The sequence below is a fragment of the Dipodomys ordii genome, unplaced genomic scaffold (genome assembly GCF_000151885.1).
Source record: "Dipodomys ordii isolate 6190 unplaced genomic scaffold, Dord_2.0 Scaffold74, whole genome shotgun sequence".
NCBI lineage: Eukaryota > Metazoa > Chordata > Mammalia > Rodentia > Heteromyidae > Dipodomys > Dipodomys ordii.
Genome location: NW_012267290.1, coordinates 4,560,076 through 4,567,945, shown reverse-complemented (window position 1 = coordinate 4,567,945; position 7,870 = coordinate 4,560,076). Strand labels below are relative to the sequence as shown.

The 7,870-nt window shown below is 46.3% G+C and overlaps 1 protein-coding gene across 1 annotated transcript in view; it reads right to left on the bottom strand.

The window, feature by feature from the left end:
* Nucleotides 1-7,870, bottom strand: part of LOC105991563 (CUB and sushi domain-containing protein 1-like) — an 871,556-nt gene that overhangs the window by 307,852 nt on the left and 555,834 nt on the right. The gene's annotated exons all lie outside the window — the stretch shown is intronic.

The following is a 7,870-nucleotide window of genomic DNA, read 5'->3' as shown; positions in this document are numbered from 1 at the left end:
ACAGGGGCAGGGGCAGGGGCACAGGGGCAGGGGCGGGGTGCAGGGCTGTCAGGTAGACGCTGTGCCGGCCGGCCTGGTCGAAGGACAAGAGTCAACACCATGTTCCTCTGACCAATTCCCACATGCCCACTTCTCTGCGAATACGCCAGCAGTGAGTGAAGTCTACTGGCCTTTACCCCATTTATCTTTCACCCCGTCTCCAACTATTAGACACACTGTTTAGTTCTAACTTTGTTTTAAAACACATAGCATGCAAATGATGTCTTCTCTCCACCTGCGTGAATCTGTGGCTTCAAATTCTGCAAAATTCCAAGGAGTGATCAAAGGAGTCAGAGCTCCTCCCTGCCCCAGAGAATCCTGTGAACAGTTGTATTGTGTCCCAAGTGAGATGCTACCTAAAGCAAAGGTTTCCTTTCCCCTTAGACATGAAGAGCTGTTCACTGAAAGGCGCACTGTGAACGCGTGAACGGCTGAGCTGAGTCACCTGCTTGAACTGGTTCCCAGATCATATCCTAATTTAGGCTCATATCATCGTTCTTGATTACAACAAATCCCCGGGTTTTCTGGCTCACAGTTTTGCTCCATCCAGATGTGTCTAGCCTGTTGTTGCCGAATAATGCCCCCAGGACTTGCACATTGTAATTTATTTCCTCTGTATCCTACAGCGACAAAAGTCATTTTAAGACTTGGCTCAGGGTCTTGATGACCTCTTTCTAAATTTAGCCATCAGAAATTGTAAGAAGAAGAGAGAGGGACAAGAAAAGAAAAAGAAGGAGAAGGAAGTTAGGAGGAAGAACGGGAGGAAGAGGAGGGAGGGAGGAGGATAGGAAGTGGGGTTGAAGGTCACAGTGGGCCACATTCTAGGTGCTGTTAGCCCATTCTTTATTCCTCTCCACTGTGAGTACAAGAAGAAAATAGAAAGGGCACTGGGATTAAAGATGCTTAAGAGTCTGCCTAAAGTCCAAGGCCAAGAAACCGTGGAAAGGATTTGACGCGCCTCTGGCTGGACAGGCCCTGGGTCTGCTCCCAGAACCCCAGCCGCCGCCACCTCCCCATGCCCAGCGTGTGTGCAGTGGGATGTGTGTGTGCAGTGGGATGTGTGCACCTGTGCACACAGGCACACACACACTTCCACACCCAAGGCCATGCGGCAGCACGCAGGCCTCGGAGCCAGTCTTGTCAGTACAGATGGCATGGACACGGAGGTGCTTCTATTTAATTCTTACAATCTGTAGCTTAGCAACAGTCACTAATTTCTTAAGGACGGGCATGGACTCACGACTCTCATTGAATGCAGGACTCTTCAGGATGTAGCTCCGCATTTCTTCTGACTGTATTAGTTTTGTTGACATTCGATCGTGGCAGCGGGAATCTGCCTCTGCATTACATTAAATCTCTTGCACGTGGTACACTTTTCTGCATAGGGCAGGGTGCAGGAGAGCACAGTATGCTCTCCCACTGGCTTTGCTTTTTAAGTGTTGACCTTCCGAGAAGCTGTCGGTAGTGGGCATCCCCGAGGGAGGAACACTCTTCCTCCGTGAGTTATTCTGTACCAAGTGCCTTAGTAAGGCACAGGTGCAGAGGTGTAAATCACTTCTTCATGTAAGCACCAGCCAGGGTAGAGCCAGAGCCCCTGACTCCACAGCAGTCAACACAGAATCAGGATCAGGAAAGAGAAACACTTCAGAACAGCTGCAGTGTTTTGAAACTAGAAGAATGTATTAACCAATCTCTAACTAGCACTGAGAATTTAATTTTGTTTCCTGTTCTATAATAGTTGTCCAAGTTTGCTCACCAGGTTTCTCTCTCTCTCTGTCTCTCTGTCTCTGTCTCTCTCTCTCTCTCTCACACACACACACAATGAGGTACACAGCCTCTTTCCATCACTGCTTCTGACCAGGTTGGAGCCTTGGGGTTTTAGGTAACTGTCCTTTTCTTTATGCTTAATTTGTAATATACCCTCATCACTGTGCAGTTTATTGGAAACCCACTTATTTGGAATGTCTCCCAAGGAATCAAATTAAGCCTAATTATACTTAATGGCAATGACTGGTGCTTAATTTGGATGGTAATTCTGCTTAATTGAGATACCTTCAGGTGTCGAGGTGGTGCATTAAGAGGGCTGGTGTGTGAGCATCGACGTGGAGTAGTTGTTCCTTCTCTCAGTGTCAGCCAGAATCAACGTGGAAGGCGTAACTTTCTGGAGCACTGTGACCAGAGCCTCCTGAAACTCGGCTTCCTAAGCACTGAGTGTTTGACTCAAAGGCACAAAGATGGCAGGACCAAGCTTGAGTTCCGAAACACGAGGGAGATGTGTACGGATCCACCTGGTAAGTTTAGCCTTTTCCTTGTTAAAGCTTGAGAAAATGTAAACACTGGCTTCAAGCCTTCCGAGTCACTACCCCATGCACCGGCCTAGAGCAAGCCTCCGGGACTGTGGCCAGAGAACACTCACGAGGTTCAAAACATCACACACAGAACACGAACCCCAGAAAGGGTGCCCGGGACCTGTCCATGGCACTCAGTCTGCCCGGGGCGCACACTGTGGTGATTCGCTGGTGATTCCCATTCATGCTCCATGCTTCTTCCCAGCTTCCAGGAACTGGACCGTGGGCTTTGACTCCATGAAGCCTGAAAGGAGTCTGCTAGGAAGGTTCCAGAAGGGTTTCCTCCACATATTGGTGAAACACGTCTCACCCCTTCTGTGGATTGAATTTGTGCGTCTCACAGCTGGCAGGACTCACGCACGACCCTGGCCTGGTCCTCCAGGGAGTTGCTGAGCAGCCCAGGAAGGGCTCTCATCTCCCGCTGGCCCTCCGGTCGCAGGGATTTCCCCTCTGCACGCGCTTTCCGGCGGCTCTCAGGTTACCTGCAGCCCCACACCTTCTCCCCACGTGTGAGGAATCTATTGTTCCATTTCCCATTTCCCTGCTGAAGGGAGAGTGGCGAGAGCGGCTGCGTTTCTGGCAGGGGACGGGCCGGCTAGCGCCGTCTGCTGGTGTGGCAGGGTGCAGTCTTGCCTCCCTGGAGCAAGGGATAGAAAACGGCCTCCCCACGCTGACTTTTAATTAGAAATTTCAATAATGCTGGTATCCTAGGAAAGGAGAAACTCAAGTATATACACTCAACTTTAGCGCAGTATAGAAAATATCATCGTTCAAACGTAAGCTGGATTTAAGTGAATTCTGAAAATATTGGAAAGGCCTTAATGAAATCCTCTGAAGATGTGCATTGAAGCTCTTGTCTTCCTGGTTGGAACACTTGGTTCTCCTCTTCTTGGAAACAGGGTTAGCCTTTAAGTCTCTTTAAGTACATCACTGCAGGGTCACTGGCCTTAGAGGGGTAGCAGAATTATAACCTTCAACTGACCTTGAGAGAAATACGTTAACCTCTATGGGAGCTGCAGCTCTGCCTTACTTCAGAATTCAGAAATTAGCTCTACCAGTTGCTGGCACCAGGTACTTGGATAAAATTATACTGAACCAAACTTCATCTCTTGCCATGCACAATCGGCTCCAAGGTCCTTTCCCTAGCTTGAAGGAGGATGACCATACAGTCTAGTGTTCTCAGTGGAAGCCACTCCTGGAAATACACTAGAAGGACTGTCAGCAGTTGAACAAGCCATGGAACAACTGAACAGCAAGTATATCCAGAACTTGTCTGCTTGCAGTGCTGGGCCAGAATCGTGACACACCAGTAGTGCTCTGGGGCTCATGCTTGCTTTGATAATTGGGTAACTTTTATGTTTCCATGTGAATTGATATTTTTTGCTGTGATTTTTTTATTGTGAAAATACCATACAGAGGGGTTACAATTACATGGGCAAGGTAATGAGTACATTTCTTATCAAGCATTGTTACCTCCTCCTTTGTTTCCCCTTCCTATCCCTTCCCATCCCCCTCTATGCCCCCCCCCCGTACCAAAGCTGTAAAGTTCGTTTTTTGACATAACATCTTGTACATCTCATTGTTATATTAAGTGAAGTAAGCCAGGCCCAAAGAAACATAGGCCCCATGGTTTCCCTTATTTGCAATAACTAGTATATGTCTGAGACAAGCAGAAAAGGTCAGATAATATGATGTGAGGTAAAATGAACGTCAAGATAAAGATTCAAATGTTTCTTCTTCCTTGTGATTGTTTCTAACATATTTATAAGATGATTTCTTTGTTGCTTTGTATGTCCCTTGCCCATGTGAATTGATTTTACTTCTCTGAATCATATTTTGGTATTTCGGTGGAGACTGAATTTAGTCTACAGATAGCTTTTGGTGGTGTTCTCCAGGTATGAGAACATGCAAGCACTTTCTGGCTTCAGTTTTCTTTTGTGGTGCTGTTGAGTTCTCTCTGAAGAGATGTTTCACCTTCTTGGTTAGGTTTATTTTTAAGTGTAGTACATATGGGGACATGTTATAGATGGGGTTATTTTCTTGGTTACTTCTTTGTAAGTTATTGGTACAAAAATGTGACTGATTTGTGTGTATTCATGGCCAATGTCTTCTTTACAGAACTTACATTTCTAAGAGATTTTGGGGACCATGTTTAGGGTCTTTTTTGACCATATTGGCAACTATAATTTTACTGATTTCCTCTTTGTATCCTTTTTATTCCTTTGTTTTTCTTAATTTCTCTGGCTAAAATTCCCAGAGCTTTATTGCATAAGAGTGGTAGGAATTGATACCATTGTCTGTTTCTGATTTTAGAGAAAGGGTTTCATGATTTTTCTGTTCACTGTGCTGTTAGCTATGGTTTCTCATGTGTAACCTTCGTCATGTCAAGATTTGATTCTTCTCCACGCATTTTCCTCCAGGTCTTATCAGGGAGAGATGCTTAATTTTATAGTTACATTCTGCATTACTTGATAATATGATTTATTCTTGATAAAATTGATGTGATAAATTGTATTTATTGATTTGTATATGTTGAACATCCTAGCACTAAAGCCAACTTGATCATGATAAGTATGGTTAATAACTTTTTAATAGTACTGAGGTTTTAACTCAGGCCCTGGCACTGTACTATGCTATACCTCCAGCTCTGCTTTTTTGTTGGTTATTTAGGAAAGGGAGTGCAGCAAACTTTTCTACCTGGATTGGTCTAAAACCACAATCCTCCATATCTCAGCTTCCTAAGGAGCTAGGATTACAGTCAAAGAGGTGTGGCTATGAATGATCTTCTCATCCACGAATAACCACACCCCAAACAAGCAGATGAAAAGAAATGATAAGCATGGGGAAGAAATAAATCAGATACCAAAGAACAATAAAAATGTCCATGAAATACCAAGTTCATTATTTGAAATGCACAAAGTTGACCAGCTCTTAGCCACACTAACCAAAAGAAGACAGAGGTGACTGAATACATAAGATTCAGGGCAAAAGATGACACTATAACAGATGCTTCCTCACTCAAATATCACTGGGGGATATGTTTTAAACGTTCTAGTTCTAGTAAACTGGGAGATTTAGACGAGGTGGGTAAGTCCCCTGACACATGTGACTTAGGAAAGCTGAATGAAGGAGGCCTAAGCGCGGAAGCAAGGCAGAGACATCCAGACTTTCCCCCAGGGAGAGCCAGGGAGACAGGGCCTCTGCCTCAGTCAGACCTAGAGAACAGCTCACCTGTCCATGAGACAGGAGGGAAGGCACCTCCAAACTCACCCCCAAAGCCAGCCTCACCCCAACACCACCACACAGAAAGCTGGGTGCTCATTCCCTCGATGAGCCCAAATGGTGAACGACCCTAAATAAACCATTGCATTTCGAGTTCGGGGTTGTTCTTGAATTCTCCCCTCCCCTGTCAGTCACAGCACAGAGCCGGTGATCGGCAGGATGAAGCCACGTGGGTCTGACGCCAAACAAGACTCCAGGAGCGGGCTGCAGCCGCGCCACATTCCGCTGGCGGCCGGTCATATTCATTATGAATTCCCTTCCACAGCTGACACCCCCCAAAGAAAACAATCTGATTGTTTTCTATTTCTTCAAGACTTTATAGATTACCAAGGTCGTACGATTTATTGTGACAGAGGTAAAACGGAATATTCTGATCATTTTAAAAGTAGGTGAGTACGAAACTGATGAAATAATTTGTAAATTAGTAACATGATCGATACTTCACACTCAGTTTTAAATAAAGCTCACTCTTTTTATGGACAATTGGGATGGCTTGATCAACAGTTACCACAACATCAGTTCCTTACTTTGCTTCATTATATTTGTAGTTCTTGTACTAATAGTTGAAAGTAGATAATGCCTCAGTCCTTAATCAGACACCTGTACTTATTTATTCCACAACTACCTTCAAGGGAAAAAAAAACTCTTAAGAGCACTGTAACAGAGGAGGGGTCTCAGGCTCCTCACCCTTACCAACTTACCCAAATCTACAATCGAATCAAAGTAGTGGATGGAGGACAGGACAAAATACCTGGTTAAAAAAATATTTGACTACATTGTTGGCCCACACATAAGAACACGGTATGGATGGCATTAGTAGGATCAATACCCCAGTGCAGTTCTGGAGTGCTGAGAGCCATGGTAACAAAACCTGGGGCCTTCAGTCAGAGCAATGCAGCCGGGTTCTCCATCCCGTGTGTGAAGAAAGGGGCGGCAACCTGTGTCATTACCCATTTCTGTTCATCAGAGCTGACATTTTCACAAAAATAACAGCTGAGAAGGTAGAACTGAGGTAAGCAAACAGACTCCAGGCGGCGTTTGCTAGGAAGCGTGTGGAATACAAAGCAGCCTTCGCTGCTTCAGGGCTGAGCACAGCGGCCCAGGAGCAACTGGTCCAGATGTGATGGATTTTCAAGAGCAACCAGAAGGGAGCAGGGGCCACCGTGGACAGAACTGGCAGCCGTGCAGGCTTAACAACATAAGGTCGGCGCAGTGTGTCCTCCCGGATGGCTCAGTGGGGTTATGTGGGATCCATAGTCTATCAGGGTTTCCATTGCATCTTCATTGTTTCCCTTTTCATTAGGAGCCTCTCTACGGAACTTAACGTGAAGTAGAGAAAACACATGTGGCAGCAAGAAGCCCGGTGTGACAATGCCCACCTGTCCTAAGGTTTTGACAGGTATCGATACCAATGCAAACCACGCATGGGGATGTGGAGAGATGACAGAGTTCCTGTCCTCCCTCTACCCAGGGGGAACATCCTGCTCACCAGTTAGGAGGAGGAGTTAGAAAAGCAGGGGAGGTGGTTTAGCTTCTGGTCAAAGGAGCAAAGCAAAGGCTGCGACCAGTGACGAGCGCTCGGCACGGGCTCTGTGTGTGTGTAGTGCTCTGCACGGGCTCTGTGTGTGTAGATCTGTGTGTGAAATACTCTGCGTGGGTTCTGTGTGTGTAGATCTGTGTGTGAAATACTCTGCGTGGGTTCTGTGTGTGTAGATCTGTGTGTGTGTAGTGCTCTGCATGGGCTCTGTGTGTGTAGATCTGTGTGTGAAATACTCTGCGTGGGTTCTGTGTGTGTAGATCTGTGTGTGAAATACTCTGCGTGGGTTCTGTGTGTGTAGATCTGTGTGTGTGTAGTGCTCTGCATGGGCTCTGTGTGTGTAGATCTGTGTGTGTAATACTCTGCGTGGGTTCTGTGTGTGTAGATCTGTGCATGTGTAGTGCTCTGCATGGGCTCTGTGTGTGTAGATCTGTGTGTGTAATACTCTGCACGGGCTCTGTGTATGTAGTGCTCTGCATGGGCTCTGTGTGTGTAGACTCAGGTCTGCATGTGCTCTGTGTGTGTAGGCTTGGGTCTGCGTGTGCTCTGTGTGTGTAGACTCGGGTCTGCGTGTGCTCTGTGTGTGTAGACTCGGGTCTGTGTGTGTAGACTCGGGTCTGCGTGTGCTCTGTGTGTGTAGACTCGGGTCTGCGTGGGCTCTGTG